Source organism: Varroa destructor, unplaced genomic scaffold (assembly GCF_002443255.2).
Source record: "Varroa destructor unplaced genomic scaffold, Vdes_3.0 BEIS01000002.1, whole genome shotgun sequence".
NCBI lineage: Eukaryota > Metazoa > Arthropoda > Arachnida > Mesostigmata > Varroidae > Varroa > Varroa destructor.
This window is the reverse complement of record NW_019211455.1, coordinates 50,933,047-50,951,942: the sequence shown is the minus strand read 5'-3', so window position 1 is coordinate 50,951,942 and position 18,896 is coordinate 50,933,047. Positions and strand designations below refer to the sequence as shown.

The window sequence follows — 18,896 nt, the reverse complement described above, 5'->3', positions numbered from 1 at the left end:
TATATATATATAGGTGTTTTATCATAGCAAAACTGGGCATACGACAACGATTTCATCCGCTGCCGCTGTATTTAGAAGTTTGTTTTTTATGCTAGTGTTGAAACGTTGCGCCAGTTCTTCCCCAAAGTCAGCGTTTTGTGAAGGGCCACTCAGTATCATACATCACATGAATTATATTATACATGAAAGATATATGAAAGAACTACACTTGCTTGTTTCTATAACACTCGATGCTCGCTAACCAGACGAATACAAATAAACTTGTATGAAGCGCCAGTGAAACCTTTCGAACTACCAGTATATCATCACAACGTTGCGCAGCTCCACATAGAGCCAAAATGGTCGGGATTGTATTGTAGTACAAGGCACATTGAGACAGCTTGTTGCCGTCTCCAGAGTGGAGTCGGCGGGCACCTGTCACGCCAGATGGCGCTCCAATAGCGGTGGCGGTAAGTTTCAATTCAAACGAGACCTGTTAGAAACAGGACAAATGACCGTCCAGTGAGTCGCTGTATGCGACTGCCACAGTGACGCAGGTTCACTTTATTTCAACTGGATGCCGCTGTTGGGTCCAATACAAGACGATGATGCCCCAGGGAGAAGTGCGCCACTTAGCGCTATTTCAGAGCAGGAACAAAAATGGTTTTATCTAAACACCAACACGCTTTTTTTACGCGTCAAGCATCAGAAGCAGCACTAGTACCACTAACACAGGCAGGAACGGCCGAATATTACATCCTCACAGGATGAGGACCTGCTGAAGTGTTTAGGTCTGTGTCTTTTGGTGTTAAAGGCTTTATTCTTACATTGCACGACTTTCTCAAAGGGCTGTACGGTTCTTAAGGGCCCTTTAGCGATGTCTGAGTGAACAGCATGGTAGTCTCACAGCGTACCTCAAGTTTATAACTGAGGAACCGTTGTCACGAGGAAATATTCAACTTCGAAAAAATGCGTCCCTAATCAGGGTATTCTAAGTAGAATAAATTTTGTAAAGAAAACTCTTTTTTTGAGATATGTGTGCATGTATACGGTTGCGGGGTTTATACAGCTATTGATACTGTATAGTGTATGAGTACATATGTATATCTTGGATTCGAGTGTATCTAATTCGTGTATCTAAATATAGACGTTCTGTATCAGTTTGAAGTCGAAAATATAAACCGGTGGTTAAAATCATACCTCTATTAGGCGTCTGAAAATACAATTACTAGTTTGTAATACGAACTTTTAATACCATGAATATTTTTCCATTCGCGATATATCATTTGATCTGCCCTTTAGGTTTCTACATTTTCGCTTCACTTTAAGAAAAAATCTATTTCCTTTTTTGCCACTACTCCTAGAGCCTGCCGGAAGTGGTCTGATAATAGTGACTGACGTAATAAGTACAGTTTGTATCAACATCTTTTCAAACTTCCTCTGTTCTAATTACGTTTGAGTCCAGCCATAAACAACAACGGTGGCCATCATTATTGCCTTTATTTAAAATAACATCGATTCACGATTTTGCCTAATCATTTACAGTCTTTCCGATGGAAAAGACCAAAGAAAAAATACAAATAATCAATATCTGTGAATGAAGCTTAGCACAAATCGATCAATAAAGCAGGGAAATAGTTTAAAAGCTGTTAAGTCGAATGTTTCCATTGTTCTCTATCAAACCGGGCGTTCGGGACACGAAATGTCTTGTCTCGGAAAACATACACACCAATATTCCAAACAAACTTGTTCAATGAATGTTTCTGTTTGTTTCAAAGCGTTCCGTCTACGATTCTGTAGTAAGAACCCTATTGGGGTTCCCGGCCTTTCACAGCAAACTGAAATCACTGTTCTGTATAGTTTTAAGATCATTTCAATAGTGCCTACCGTAATCGACCTGTTCATTTCAAGGTGTTCTACGCGACTTTTGAAGTAATCCAGTTGTAGATATCGTGGCAATAAACAATCATTCACAGCGCATCTACCTTAGCAGATGGCAAATCTAAATGGACAATATAAAAACGAGTGAGCAATGCACACATATATATACATATATGCATTGCTAGGAGAGGATAAGGAATGCTTTAATTAACATATGCAATTTAAGGTTTCTCTGCGTCGTCCTTTCCACCGTACGTGTATTTTAGTTACGGCTTTCAGCATAGGTCAAGGATAGGGTGAACTGACATTGGTCCTTGTTCGAGTCTCTCTGTTGTATGAGAATATATATTGAGAACTCTATCGTATCAATAAATATTCAGTTTCGATTACTATGCTGTATATTGCTGAATATTTATAGCTATCTATAACGAAGAATTTCGTTAGGCTCCTTTTATTGGCCAACAACGGGAAGGGCCGCAAAAGACTGATGAGCTAGCATACACGAGCTAGCATGGTACTATATAACGCTTGCTCGTGCATCATTCTCCCGTTGCTATGACGTGACGAATGTTTGTACAGGATCGATTTAGGAAGATGTGCTGATCTCCTCGGACGCATATATTTATATCTCGGTAGAGGGTAACAATTCTACTTTTCATTGAACTTACAGTAGCATTTGACAGCGACTGATTCGTTTTGCAGATAGTCTAAATCAAATACTGAAACAAACCGTGCACGGCTGAATAGACAGTTATTTTTTGTGTGTAATCAACGGCGGCAGTGGCGTACACATAGTTTTGCAGGCCAGGTGAGACGGTTCTACCTAAGCCAGTAGGAACTGTCCGTTGTGATGGGCTTAGGACAAACAGAGTTCGATGAGTAAGTGATGACTCTTTAAATTCGCAATTTCCTGCATTATTTATTGCATTTCGCTAAGGCGATGCGACTCTGGCTAAGTTGCAGCGGAAACGAGTTCAAGAAGTTTTTAGAATAGCAGTCGCTGTTCTAGCACACAGCAGAAGAAGCCTACCCGATGAAAACTTCGCAGAAAAAAGGTGCCGTACTAGCAAGCCAACGACAGCATCCTGCCTGTGTCCTTGGTCACCTGTTAATATATCGCAAATTCGTGGGAAAGCCAAACGTAAACTTTGAAATACGAGCATTCATTCATAACAGAAGCAAAGGCACAGGCTTGGTACCAAGACAATAACCTGAAAAGTCATCGTGGTTACAGTTCGATTGAAAAACGAAGCGTTGAGGGAAGATTGAAGGGTGGCACCTTCTATCTCTAGACGCCAATGCTACAGATTTTTGTAGTCGTTATGGGCTAAATATCTTCAAAGCACTTGGTCTGGTTATGATGAGTGCACGCCTAATCAGAGTCACTAAATTACATTTGCGTCACCTCGGCCAGTTGTCTCATCTTTACCACACTTCTTTGGGTAATGCTCACCATTCTTGCGAAATCTTTTAGTTCATAACAGTCATTACCAAGCGAAACCCAACCCAGTTCCATTTTCCACGGTGACATAACCGCTATTGCTTGTAATTCCTCGATGATTTTTCGCAGGACAAAATCATGTAGGCATAATGTTAATAACATTAACTGTAGCAGTAATGATATGGGTGTTTCATTTGACTGTGGCCACAACGGTGACAGTGACGGGTCTCCGTCGACTACTAGCAGCACAACAAGCGTCCTGACTACGTAGTCCGGCAAATTATTTAACTAGACCTCGTTAAACAGTTCTATCTGCATAATCTTAACTTAGGTTAGATGCAAAAAGTTTAGTACTGTCTTTGACGTCTAGTCATTGATGTGTGATAATATATTTTTTGTGATTTTTACAGGTAAGCTTGGGTGTCTGTATCTTCACGGTAGGCTAATAAAGGTAAACAAACTTACAAAACAACAGCATTGGCTTTTGGCACCATTGCAACAGACGTATTGGCACTTTAGATGTCTAATAAAGAGATAACCTAGCCTTCCCCTAGGTGGGGTTGTGCTTTGACAAAAAAAATCGGTAAACCCACCTGTTGATCTAACAACTAGCTCGCTCGATGCATCTGGATAAACAAGTAGATCATAATGTATAATGCGTCATCATTTATTATAAGTAATCAGCTATCAATGATCGGTTGGAGTCGCGCCGCTATGACGAATCTAGTCCGGACGCCAACGAGTGGATGAATAATAATGCCCACCGCAGTCAAAACCCATTCATGGACGCAACAATATCATAATCGTAGTCTATCGTTCGGTTGTGGTGATTGAAACGCCATCTGTTGATTAGTACAATAATCAGTTGACGATATAGACGCTTAACTTGTTGATTGTGTTCGTAGGAGGACGGTGCCATAATGATATAGCAGTTACGGCAGCAAACGACGAACGTTGCCGATTCTTTTCGTTTATATTACGCGTAAGACCTTCTTTTATCTAGGCAGTGTGCTCTCCTCGGCCTGTGGCTCATGACCCTTATATAGGGTTCCCTGATAGGGAAGATATAACACCTTAAAAGAGTCAAATATACAAAGTTTCGCAAACAGAGTCGTTATAGGAGCTGTTCATAATGTTCTGGTTGTTATCCCTCATTAGAGTCGCACGTGTAGCTTTTTCTACCGTTCCTACATTTAATATGTAAATATTTCTGATGGTGACGACGACGATACAAATACTAAACGTGCACCTACATTAATGATCCAAAAATTGTTTTCTTGTCGCTAGAACAACAAGTTTTGCGCGCTAACCGGTCGAAAACAAGTCCTGTTTATGCTGCAATGTTCCGGCAAGGTCATCCGCCGGATATGCGGCCGTGCTGTTTGGCCGCTTGGTCCATTGATTGGTAATAGCATAATGGTAGGCAATCACACCGCAATCTGTTGCTACTGCCATTTCCAAGACGGACGCACGCAAATGCTCCTGCTGCTGCTGTAAATGGTAATCGTCCACGTCCCGTCAACGCGATACGGCGGAACCAGCAAGAGGAGCGTCTACAACGTGAATGGCACATCAGTTGATATAATAAAAATTAAGGGCCGGGTCCCCCTGATAACTTAGTGGGTTACGTATTTGCCTGTTAATCTCAGGGACACGTTATGGTTTGGGTTCGAATTTGGGTATAGACAGACGGTTTGTTTCGCGCTGAGAACCAGCCAGCCGTCTGACAAAATGCCTAACGATAGTACCGGACATAAAACTCGAAACACAGAAGCTTGGCCCTCGAAGAAGCTTGGCCCTCACAGAAGATTGCGCCTCGTGTCTTCATCTGTGCTTTATTCAGTGCTTGTTTCAAAACAATGACGTTTACCTGGATGATACGCCTTCCATGGCATGATTCTTGTTTCGTGCCCGGAAATAAGTTGGGACTTCGTTCACCATATTCTTCCCGAGCGAACCCACCCCCTATCTTGTAACAGTATGCAATGCACGGAGCTCATGGCCTACGTAATAATAGAATCATCTCTGGTCTGGAAAAATAACTAGTGTCAACACGGTGACAGATCAGCTCTTCGGCAACGTCAATAGCGCGTAGATACAGACCAACAAGACTGAATAGTGACATGTTATAGGCGTCAGAACAGAAAATAGACGAGACGCAGATTGTGCGTTTTCTTGCGTGACGTAACCCACTCTCATTCACTGTTTTTTTTTAAGCCCAGACACACTGTATTGGCTGGTTCACAAACGCTCAGATAAATGTGTGTTGGTCTGACAATGAGTTGACTGTCGGTCATCGTTGATCTTGTTTTTAAATATTTTGACTATACATAGACTACGTATATGATATAATATGTTCAAACAGCAATTATATCTAGCCAAGCTCGGAGCATAGCTTCTGCCTATAGCGGTAATTGATGGATGCGACCATAGTTTTTATAGAGCGCCGGCTTTTTACGAGCGATACCAAGCATTACAGTACGTTCGCTCAACAACGTGTGTGTGTTTAACAACGTTCAAGCACAGCAACAAAATAGAACCTGACAAAAGTCCTTAGTGGAACACATGAAATGCTCCGCAGATAACACAGCAGTAAATGCGTGCAATGGGCATTTCAAAAAATCTGTGCCTTCTCCGTAGTAATGGCAAAGCTCAACTGTAAACAGAGAGGACGCATGACGTGTCTCATGAGTTTAAACCAGCCTCAATACTTTCCGATACGCGCGGTATAATTTAGTAAGTTTACGTTGCTAGTAATGATAAGTATACGTACGTATATATTAGGCTGACAACGGCAAAAAAAATACGAGTAGTTGTTCCTGTTGTTGACAACGACGACAATAGTATAACAACAACAAAGAGAAATAACGCAAGCGAATATATTCGGTTATTTTAAGGTATCGCGAGTTGGACCAAAGTACCAAAAGACCACAATAAACAAAGCCAAAGACTCTTGTCGCCCTCGAGAGATACATAGATGAGAGAGAGAGAGAGAGAGGGAGGAAGAAAGAGAGAGAGGGGAGAGAGAGAGACAGCGAGAAAAAGCGAGAGAGAGGTCGTTGATGTGTTTGGTAAAGCATACGCACACACAAACAGTTTATCGTCGGTGTGGGTTTATTCGGCTTCCATTTGACGCACCGAAAGCCAAGTCCACGCGCAGGCCATGACAACAAAAGGACAGTATAACATCGAAACAAAATTGTGGCGAAACAAACAAATGAAAATTATTTGCAGAGCAGCAGTTGGCTGGTAGTATCATCCCCCGTATATCAAATCGTGCAGTTTGCAGGTGGTGGAGTGTAACCCGTAACTACTCTTTTGATTGTGGGGTATTACGATTAATTTTAGCTTTGACTTAGCCTCGGTCCAACGTTATTACATGGTTTTTATGACATTTTTTAATGTTATTACACTGGATGGCATTAAAGCAAACTTGAAAATGTCGCGCTGTTTTGCCTGCAACTTTAAAATGTCCCTTGTATATCAGATACTATCATAAAAAACTATCGGCCACACAATTGTCTCATTTCCTATACGAGTATGTGTTTTCTACTAATATCATCTTCACGCAACACCGTCATACTAACTAGTAAGTGGGGATTTCTATTAAACAAGTGAGCGATACGTAACACTTGAAGACTAGTTAAAATTTTGTTAACATGGGGTCATAGATCAGATAAAACGTATGACAGAAAACACATATATCACACATTTCTGTTGTATGAATAGGAAGGGTGTCGACCTGCACCCTTCGGCGCTATCTGCATCTCGATGACCAGATAAGTATTTCACTCCATTCCTATGGGTTGTTACCACTCCGTTAAAAATAACAGTCACGAAAAAGCCACTTTTTAGGCCGGTGGTCAACAATATGTCGGTACCGAATGGCTCGTAAGATCTTATTCGCTATATTCTAATTTCGCGCTTTTTATACCATATAACAGATGTAAAGCCGAGCTAGTTGGTGAATCATGTTAAATCAACCTATCAGATTGATAGATATATATCACCGTACTAACTAGGACTTACCGTAACAAAGAGTCTACCTAATTTTTGTTCGTTTTTATATAAAATTTAGAGATATCTTACTGATGTACACACACAACACAGTCTACAAACCTCTAAGGAATGGAAAATTATTTGAGTTGACATAGACATTTTCTTACCGCTGAAACGAAACGAGGTCGTGTCTCAAAGAGCAATTGGTACGCGTCCAAAATAAAATTGAGTCGTACTACTCAGTGACTAGCCGCGTTGAGGTGCGATGATGTACGTATTTTCGAAGAGGTTAGCTTTTGTTGACTGTCAGTGTGATGGATGAAAGTATTCTGGGCCCCGCTTGGAATTCTCCAAGTCTTTAACTAGCAATATATAATAACAAGCAGGTCTGGCCAGTTGGGTATACCGGTACTACGGTGCCCAGATATGCTAGCCATTGGAATCGCATTCGAACGCAGACAGCAAACAGGCTCAAAATTACTTTACCAATGATAAAACCCTTTGTACTTCTATTGTAAGTCTTAAAATGATAGTTCTAGGTTTTTATCGATAAAATTAAACGTCTCTGTACAAATTCACACGTTAACATTGCGTTTACGACGCGTGAACCGCCAATTGCCAGTGATGACTTTCACTAATTGAGAGGAATTCTCATCAATCGTGTATATATCTTCGAGTTTCCCTATAGAATCGTTGTATACCTTACGTCCGTACACGTACAGATTAGAGCGTAGTGAATCGTGGTGTTCCCAATGGCGCCAATTTGACGCGATCGCGCGACCTGAACTTTTTACGTTTCCATCATCCGGTCCTTTTCTGTGCCACTATCATCTTCCACATAGACATCGATCGAGAATGAATAGCGATAAGTAGTTATGGCTCGCAGCGGCCACGGACTCGCAATTATTGAGGTTCGGCGGCGACAGCGGCGACTTTTAGCCGCAGTAACACCGTGACGCCAACGAACCTAGTGCAGCGTAAACGGGCCGATGAATCGTAACGAGAACTTTGCTGGAAGCAGACGGACGACAAAGCTTACCGGGCTATTCTATTTTATTGCATTATTATATTAGTCGCAGTCTACAAGCTACACGAAAAGGACGAGCTTATGGGTGTCCCATCATTTTCAGGCTATCCTTTTTCCGTACCCTCGTGTCCTCCTTAAATATTTTACAATTCATTTCGTTTATTCGCCTGCTCACGCTGTAAAGGTAGGAGTAGGCAGGCAGAGACCTGACTCGGGGCTCTTCGGCGGCACATTTTCGTTTCTCTCATCTTTGGATGATTCATCCGTTCTTTCAAAAGCGGAAGTTCGAAAATGTAGAACGTTTTTGTTAAGTTCTATTTAAAACCTGTTTCGGCCTACCTCGTTTGTTTCATATTCAAATCCGTCAGCTTCTCAATAATCTCCACCTCGCGTTGGCTTGAACCAGCGCAGTTTGTAGAGCAATGAGAGCAAGGAAACAAAGTGATGAAAACTCCGCTCGTTCGCTGCTACGTAGCTCTATTCTGTGTTCAAAGATCTCATTCTCCAGTCGCTTGAACTACGCTCATCATCCGTATAGAGATTTTGCTTTTTATCCGGAAGTAGTGGCCAGAGCTGGTGGAAGTTCTATTGGTAAACGCATCTCGTCTAGCTGATTCTTTTATGAGCTACGAAGAAAGTTGTAGATAGATCGTGCAGACGGCCAATAGCTGCGGACCTTGTAAGCCACGTTGATCAAAAGCCATTGTACAGCTTCGTTCGGACAAAGCTGTTCCGTTTCGTTTTGGAATTTGGGGTCCGAGGTCGCGTCGAGCAAACCCTAGGTCATCGCTAGACCCCCACTGTCGAAAGTAACGCAGTCATTGCTACCACGTTATGTTATTTCGGGGGTCGGAATCGTTTATCGGATAACCGTCGCCCGCGGATTAAAACTGCACCATGGTAATGCATGGAAAGCGGCTTTCCATATATATATATATATATATACTTCTCACTTTTGTACAGATATAAGATCTAGTACGCAGGCTACCTAGCCCATAAGTTGTCCATTAGATCAACCTATATCCTTCTTACTTCTCAACGTGTGCCAGTGACAGGACGAAGACAATCTGGGTCACGTCTGCGTCGCTTGCTAAACACAGGACTTGAACAGTCGCGTGCAGAGAAAATGGTTCCTAATTCAGAATGCCTTCATACTAATTCTATCGAATAAGTCTATTCAAAAAATCTAGCGAATTTATCTGAATTTTGGAAATTTCTTTTCCGTATAATATCATTATATAATCAAATTTCTTGCATAAATCTATATGGGTAACTGTAATAATAACTATTTGTATTTTAACGACGTATTTTTAGTTTGACTAGTTTGATGAGATTCGGTTTTTCCTGCGACAAAAAATCACCATTTTTACGTCATCGCTGCCATGGTGCGGCCTAGCATGACCCTTGCATATAATGTGGCCGCCGTGTGATAACATTCTAACGCCAATAGCTATGAGAATATCTCGATATAAGATTAGTGCTCGCGTCTAGCAGAAGGCGGACAAACTACCACAATCTATAATTCTAGGGAGTTTCGGGAAACTATGGCATTGTGAACTGCTGCAGGCATATTCCTTGTTTTCCTAAGAAGATCTGACACCCGTTTCCAGGTACGCAAACGTTTCGAAAATGTGACGGCCAGTCAAATGTATGTGTTTATTAATTGGCCAGCAAAGTTGGCAGGGTACCACATAATTCATTGGGGGTACATGGGGGGGACAATGCCACTGATGGCACACATGGGCAAACCAATTCTGGTTTCATGATGGGACTACCCACTCATTCCCCACCATTGGAACTAATGTTGAGGATGCGATAGAATGTTTTCATATTACCACACGGCCATGTAGCCTACAGTATGTATATTTCGGGACTATACTGCAGTTCCCGACTTTTATAGGTTGTACGAATAAGGGATTGGCTAAAACATTTCAAAAATTCACGAACCAAACTGAACAGAGCAGACGTAAACGTAAAATGAAATCCGGATACTACTTGAAAATTGTTTTTCTTCATAAAGTTATTTGATCGAATGAAAAAAAAATGAAGACCAGATGTGGCCATCGCGTTACGTTGTTACAGCATATGGGTAACGGCGACTCCTAAGTTGGTGAAGATAACTACGAATAGAAATTCTTATTATATCGTAACAAAAGATCCATATTGATAGATATGTGGACCTTCACTGAGATTTATCTCGTGGAATATAATAAACATAGTTAGTTCAGTTATGATGTCGGTGGCATTATGGAAGAGAATTTTTGATTGGACAAATGTATCGCTGCCGACAAAGTTATCAATTCTGACGGCGGCCACACGTGTCGACGTCCTACGAAAGCTACAGAAACATATAGTTGACTTTGAACGGTAGAACTAGATGCTTTCTAAAAGATCGCTAACGAACGTTCTACGGAGAATTTCTAAGCACGGAAAAACGTTATTATAGATGAGAATAAAATCTATCTTAGCTCTATGGTCGGATGTCTCCTCGACCGGGCGCCGTTGTCAGCGTCAAATTTCCAGTCAAACTAAAACAATTCCTGTCTCTGAAAAATAACTACACGATACTGTGCTTGTTAAGTATCTCACGCCACCTAGGGCAGCGGAGGCTTTCCCTGTTCGGAACGTTCTGACCGAGACCGTTATAACACTTACTTCGTTTCCCCCTGTGGTTACTTACTGTGCTGTCATTATCGATGCTATTGTGGCTGTTGTTGTCAACGGTATCTACGCCAATGCACACGGCCGCTGCTGTTCGTCGGTGGCCGAGTCCCGACTTTCTGAATGTAATGTACGGTCGTCTCTAGCCGCCGACTGGACGGGCAACCATCACTGATGTTGCCTGGCATAGCCGTAACTATTCGTCCACATGATATAGGACTTGTTGTAATAACGACGCAAGCAGCAGCCGGTTTTAAATATGGCTGACAATAAGCCCTGGCCGGGAAGTGACTAATTGGATTTTTACTAAGGCTAGTCCCTTTCCTCATCCATGCTATTCGTTTTCATCAAACTTAATAATTTGTTTGGGGCAGGCGACAAGCCGGCTCGTTCTCTCTTACTGCCTGACTGTTGCGTGTGTGAGCGTCTGTCGCCCGTTGAACAGCGTCCGGCATTAACCCGGGACTCCAGACAATTTTTGTTGCGAAGTGACTTATTCACTCAAGAAAAGAAAAAAGATTTCTATCCCGTGCCTCTGTTCTACAAACAAAAGTTTGGCACGCCCGCTCCTGAGATCGTTACTGCATTGTGTGTACTTCGTTCTTTTTCTTCTGGTATTCTGGATCGTAAGTAAATGAAGGAAAGAGCTATGCGTGAAACGTGTTCTACGTAATTGTAAGGTTAATTGACTCTCCTTTACTCTGTACACGCTTTGTATATAAATATGCATTTAATAAATATACAATATACTTGGCAAGCAACTTGTTTTTTATTTTTGGTAAGTGTTAATGTAATACCAGATGACGGACGCAGTGTATGCGTATACTTCATAGGCGACATTACGCACATTGTACAGGATTATCGGTTATAATATTTTGTAAGCTGGAAATCCAGTAATTCGTAGCCATTTTCCCACTGAGGCCCATATTGTCATCAATTATGTCCGGAACATACGATCAAAAGCATTCGGATGTCTACGATTTCTGTCCTAATATCCTCGCACCGCATTTTTCGTTTGCGCCCTTGACAAGGGCCTACATCGCGGCGCCTTTGCTTTAAGCAAACCGACAGGTATGATGGGGCACATCTATAGCTACAGAGATACCCAACGAAAGACGAAAACAGACTCGGCAATAATAAACACGATGTGTTTATAAATATTGAGCTTTATAAGCTTTAGTTATATCAGCTTTAGCTGCATCACATTTATACTGCACTCTATGTGTATTTACGATGTCGACCAATTGTAACAACAAACATTGGGTGGCAAAGAGTCTCCTTCTGTGTTTTACTATGGGAAGCTAGTTTATAATCTTTAACGAACGGTTAAACAGGGAAGTAATAGTTGCAGCAGAAGTAATGGAGCATCATTTTAAAAACCAACGTTCTGAGGCTATGTTTAGCCTGGTAGCAGATGTAAACTTCGAAAAAATTAGCAGTACTGCCATCGTCTAGAAAGCGATTAAACAGCCGGTGAAACCATGATGCTGATTATCGAAAAGAGTTATTAGGAGAAAAAGGTCTTTCTTTTCGTGATTTCGTGTGATCTCTCGTATGAAAATGCTCGTTTATAAAGGTAACGCCAATATTTAGTGGTTTTTGCATAATTTTTAATCAATTCTTTACATATAAATATATGCCTTTATGTTTCGGGTTTTACGACCGGCGTCACCGTCGGCCATTCCACCACACGGCTGGCTGGCTTCTAGCCATCAGAAGACAAACCGAGTATCTATGCCCAGGTTCGAACCTAGACCACGATTTGCCTCCCACCAATTAGCAGCCGATTACGTTACCGTTTAAACTAAACTACAACGAGAACTATAGATGTCTAGCAAAATTAACTTGAAGTTGTCTTTTTGCCGTTAACTAAAGCAACCGTTCACTGCAACGACTCCCGGATGCGTGGAACTGTACATATGAACTTAAAACTTTAGCACGTCCCTCTCAACTTCTCGATTTTTCTGTTCGCGTACTAATGCACAGCGGTCACGAGAGAAGATAGTTTTGACTCTTTGCGATTTAATACGATTTATGAGTAGGTTGTTGTTTGAGGTCAGCTGATTGAACTCCAAGCGACTGATATTATCATTCGGTGGTTCGCCTGTCATAGATAATCAGAGACTGAATCCCTCAGCTCTACATAGAAATACACAAGCCACTAATAGAATAACAATCAATCAGCCAACGGAAGAAAGCCTGGGACCGAGACTAGTCAGCACAATATCGACGGCCTCAAGCCAATCGCTGCTACCTTCGTGCGTTGTATAGCGATCGTCCTCAAGGACAACCAATTGCGTAACTAGCTCGCGGTGAAGAGAAAAGGGCCACGTTTTATTAGCATAAAAGTACCTTGAAATTGTCTTTAGTAGGCATGACCCCACTGGAACTTGTAACATCGAACTGCAAAGTTTCTAGGACACACAAGGTTCTTCTATTTATCTTGTTGTCGAAATTGGCCAAGCAGGATACGATACAGCAGTGTTGCAATCGTCTGTTTCAGCCTACATGGATGCGCCCATGTCACGTCAGTTTTAGTTGACGCAGTCGAACTAGAAACCACGTCATTCTTAACTAGAGTAGAATACCAAATCTATAGATTGTGCGCTCTTGTTCGTAATGGTACCCCCACCGACGTTGCTTTTATCTATCTATCTGTTATTGTTAGGTATTATGCAGTAAGACTAGCTATAATACGCAATCCAGATAACGGCATAATCCGATAACAATCGACTGCCGCTTCCGTTGCTGCTGTTGCTTCTTCTACTTATCATTTGTAGCGATGTATTGCGCATTGCTTATTCTGGCCTGGACTTCGAGAATGGCTAGTTCAGGCAACCGTTATACCAATATCTAAATAGCGTCCCCGAATCCCTGCCGGTTCCAAATCAACTATTTCTATCTACAAATGTCAGTCAGTAGGCCACAACCAGCATGGTCACCGTTGTGGTATCGGAAAGCCGTCGACCCATCTACGCGATACGGCTAAACAGACCGACGGACGGAGAGACCGGTCGGTTCATAAGTCTTTGTAATCTCATAATCTCGATTCTTTTCGCGGCATTGTGGGGTTGAACACTAATTGGGTTACGAACCCACTGCCGCCACCCGTTGTTTTCACTCTAGTGGTTAAGGGGCTCGCCACAGCAGAGTTAGTAGCACCACGATACAGGCAGACAACGGTGCTGCTGGTCCTGCTATGCTTGCTTGGACTGGCTAGCCCACGGGCAAATCAATCAGCCTCTAAGTATTATACCACACTGCCGGCTGACCATGATATACATAAGGCAAGTATAGGTGCTTCTTGTAAATCCAGGCTAGGGACGGAGTGATACTCACGACGGCTTCCAGCGAACTAAGTAATTTTCCTAACTTTTTTTTTGCCTAATTTTCCGTAGCTTTTGATAAATTCTAATGACACTAAGCACTTAAACTGTGTGAGCTGTTGTGAGCTGTAAACATTCAAAATAAGTCTGGTAACCAGTGTTATATAAACTCGAAACGGCGCCGTTACCCAGTGGAATCTCAGTCTCATTTGACTGGGTCGGCTGAGCTCTTAAATGCGTTCCATACTGAAGGGAGGTTCGTAACTAGCGCCATATGCTACACAGCTAAACAATATGTATGCGCGGAAGGGACAAGCTAGTTATGCCAGGCTATCGGTACTACGAGGCGAATAGGAGCAATGCCACTAGCACTAGCTTCTATAGTGCAATGCCCTTGTCAATGAAGACCAAATAGGACCGACGACGTAGCTAAAGAAACAGCTGTAACAGCAGTGGCAAAAAGGGGTAAACACTAATAGTATCCATATAGAAGCGCACGTCGAGCGAGTGTCAAGTATTAGACTGCTTGCGGTGGTGTCGATGTTGAAAGGGGAGCGGGCTGCGCACACGATCGATAGGATGTGGTATTAGAACGTAATACATGCGCAAGGGGGCCGTCTTTGTTGTAAAAAAGGTTCAACCTGATGATATTTAGTGGTTGATGGCATAAGACATATTTGCTGCTGCTGCTGCTGCTACTGGTACCAGTATTTCTGTTGCAGGTGCTTTGCCTGCGATTCTGGGGTCATGGGTCGTAAATTTCGACCGCCTGATTCGAGTAGGGGAACCGACCGAATGCGGTTAGGTACCCTTGTACCGAGTCACTGGACAACTATAGAAGTTGGTGAAACTATTTCGAACATCGTTAACCCATGGCAATGAAAGTGGCTGCCCTAGGTAGTAGCTAATAAAGAGACAATTACTTTATTTTTTAAGCTGTGTTGTTAGAGAAAGGCACGTGATTACGGCTATTTGTTAGATAAACCGAATCTCATATGGAGGTGCGTTGCAAGACTGAACAGTTTACATACATTATCGCGCAGGCGATGCAAGAACCAAGATACCCGGGTAAGCTAATGCTGTACGTATACAGACAGTGGCCGTGCAATTATCTGAACATAGATACTCGTAACCTATTAATACTTTTACTGATATCTACGCAAGATAGAATCGACTATTGGGCGTTTACCTTTGTGAAAGACGTTAGTACATGCTCAGCCTTTTGACACTGTTCACTATTAAATTATTCGAGCAATTTCAAGTGATACCTCAAACAACCGAAGTTGAATGTGTGAAAATCTTTTACCCCCCAAGCCCAATGATCGAGTCTACCATAAAAGAAACGACGTGAGATTTGCGAGCGTCAGGAAAAGCTCTACAAATACCCCAGCGTTCCCTACACTGAACGCTCACAGCGCATAAGTACCCTGTTCGCACTTCGTCCTCATCGTCATCGTTGTCTCCCGATTAAACAGCACAATAGGCACTGATGATAAGAGGTAACCCATGTACAACTAGCTTAAAATTGTTTCCGGTTTGTCGTTCGCCTCATTTAGTCAAACGCGCTTGAAAGGATCAAAGCGGTGCAGATCCCAAACCAAGACAGCCATGCGTTAACGATTGGTACCCGCTGGCCACGAATTGGTTCCATTCTGAATCGGTCAGTGTATTTACGGTACATCCTCAGAGATATTGTCTAAGGTTCGTTATCAACTCTCGGGCAGAAAACTTTTTCGCCTGCCGTTCCCCTGTTTTGCCGGGACTTTCCTCCGTTCTTAATCTCGTTAGCAGGACTTGCTTGCACGGCAAAGACCGCCCGTCTGGACGAACCCGTCTACGTGTTCCCAGAGATTGCGGGAACGCAAAGACGAATAGGACCCACTTGAAGCTTGTGGGGGAAACGGAGAAAGGGAGGCTTGAGCCGTCTTGTTCCTCGTCATCGTCGATGGCAGCAACCGTTTTCATTTTTTCCATTTTCCTCCATCAGCTTTGATCTCGTCTCACACAATCGCAACGCTCGTGAAAATTTCACTTTGTTGAGGCTGCCTACATCTAGCGATGTATAAGATATCAACTCAAATATTTCGACATTGCATAGATAGCGCAGATGTTACGGAGGTACTAACAGGCGCAAATAAGGGTTTAGGGCCTTGCCGTTTAAGGCTGGAGCACCATTCTTTGGTTTTGATGTTGAATAGCGATCGCCGATTTCGGTATTGCCGTATCGATCCCGCTAACTATTAGTGACGGGACGTAAGCCAAGGTGATCTTTCAGACGAAAAAGCTATAGTATGAAAGGAAGCAAAAACAGTTACTACGCACTATACCAATCGTGTCCTTATAAACAGCAATGGTGATGTACCTAAATCTAGTACTGGAAAAATTTCTGGACCTCGCTTTTAACTATCTTTGAAGAGACGATCTGGGCTATTCAACACATAATAAGAAAAAAGCTCTACGTGCAACAAGTTTCGACCAAATATCAAAAATTTTAAAGCAGAAACGTCGAAGTTGTCTAAGCACGGTAGTTACCATTACAGTTTTCGCCTTGGATAAACGATCATGAAGAGGATGAAAGACGATGAAGCCAATGCAGACTGTCAATCTCACAGCGCAATCGCTGCAAGTTTATATGAATGCGACTTTATAAGCTGTTAATGGCTTCGTACACTAGCTAAACGCTATAGAGAAGCTTTCTTTATCGGCCGCTGAACAGACTGGTTTATGCTCAGTCCCTCGGAAGAACAGTTAATCAAAGCCAATGCCGTCAGACCTCAGTACGGTCGTTAAATTCGCCAGCAGGGAAGCAATAACCTGAAACGCTAAAGAAAAGAGGCAGTCCCACACATGTCAGAGTAAGTGGTAAACTTGCGCCTGAAAGGAGCGCTGTTACACAGCCACGCTCCCGCTTATTTATAAGGGGGATTCCGTTAACATCAGCAGTGGAAAAAACAGTTGCGCCTGTAGGCAATCTTTGCCACAAAATCAACATGTACCAACACACAGTCACCCACTCAGATATATATGATACTGTAACGTGCGGTCCACGTGGCGCCAGTAGTAGTTTATTTTTTCGTGTCGGACCCGCGCATTTCAAAATTATCAACTCATGAACGCAAAAGTCGACTCGCCTTATGTCACCATGGGCAGGGTGCAAAAGGATGCAAGTATCGCTGAAAATTAATAAAAACGTATCGTATGCGACGTTCTTGCATTGCATGCTCTCCTTTCATTAGTATCAATTATATCTATACAGCCTGTCTAATTTCGTTCTCATTTAGATAAACATTCATGGAGCAATACGCTATAGTGACGACCGTCAAACGACGCCGGTCGTCACCGGCAGCGTTCGCAGGTAATTTGCCCCATTGTATTCAACTGGCAATTGTGACTAGTTCGCTCCCGTGTCGAAAGCTACGTTTTTGTAACTAGCAAGCGACGCCAAGTGCATTGTTTGTCAAGTAAAAGAGAACGAACGTTTCCTACCAGTACGTATAGTCTACGGGGGTTAGGGTCGCTTATAGCGTTATTGATTGAAGAAGTCCGTGAGTCTTGGGATACGATCGATAGAGCACCAAATTATTGTATGGTGCTAACGTAATGATTTCGTCAATCGCATTCTAATTTCCGCTTTGCATGACTTCTATCACTAACATTCTCTGCGTTCGTAATAGTTAAACTAAGCACGGACAAAAAAGAGAGTCAAGTCTGAACTTCATTTGAATTCTCCTTTTTTTTTTCATTTCAGGTAAGTTCAGTCCCCTCGTCTATTGCCACTATTTGTAACCTTTGCCCTTCACATCCTCATAGCTATCAGGCTTCTTCATCTGGTGAGGTTTACGTACAACAGCGATGGGCTTCCTTGTTTATGCCATATGATTTAAGTATTTATGCCGCGACACCAGCAGAGGTTACAACAACAGCAGCAAGAATAACTTTAAAAGTAAAAAGCATAATTCTTTTCTCTGTCCTAGTTTATTTAGAAGATTAGTTTATTAATGTACTATGTAAATAGATACAGAAATACGTATATTAAAACACACTGATGTCAACGTACGCGGGATAAAATTCATAATCATTGATGCCGCTCACTCTGATTGCACTCGCTTTCATTAGTTTCAAGCTTTTCTTCTCGCCAAGTCGTCACCAACGCTGCCTTTCTTGTTAGCTTTTTCCTGCATCGATACCTATTCTGTTGAGTCCTGCTTGCCATTTACATTGACATTTACGGGAAACTCAGCTGCCCGATTAGTGACCCGTGGCCGTAGGTTCACCGTTTTGAGAAATCAAAATCAAAAATTGGGAAGTTTGCATTGCATAGAATATTCCCCCTCCTTTTTCCTTTCCGTTCCCTTCGTTTGGTCCGGGATTTGCTTTCACTACCTGTCGCCGTTTCTTTTCCCTTATTATTCTGCCTTTCGGTACAACGATGCGTCTCAGGTCAAAACAAGACACGGACCGGGCCTTAGCTGAATATCGGGACGCGTGCCATCGGCAGTACGACCAGAATGAGCAGCAAGCATGTGCATTTCCTAGCGTCTCCTCTCGCTGTTATCTGGCCCTAACTCGACCACATTTTCGG

The 18,896-nt window shown here is 42.5% G+C and overlaps 2 protein-coding genes across 21 annotated transcripts in view; one reads left to right on the top strand and one right to left on the bottom strand.

Annotated features, from left to right (window-relative positions):
* The window catches only part of siz (Brefeldin-resistant Arf-GEF family protein schizo), a gene marked incomplete in the record, with an annotated part of 514,736 nt that overhangs the window by 362,124 nt on the left and 133,716 nt on the right, over positions 1–18,896 (top strand).
* Positions 1–18,896, bottom strand: part of LOC111244260 (uncharacterized) — a 144,621-nt gene that overhangs the window by 47,081 nt on the left and 78,644 nt on the right. For 2 of the 20 annotated variants that reach the window (XR_015322428.1, XR_015322434.1), the window contains one exon: positions 3,953–4,374. The exons of 16 other annotated variants lie outside the window; for them this stretch is intronic. The gene's annotated coding sequence lies outside the window, so the exon portion shown is untranslated. Of the gene's footprint in view, positions 1–1,464; positions 2,966–3,952; positions 4,375–16,846; positions 17,137–18,896 lie in introns of those variants that run through there. 2 more of the 20 variants (XR_015322429.1, XR_015322431.1) reach the window with 2 other exon arrangements.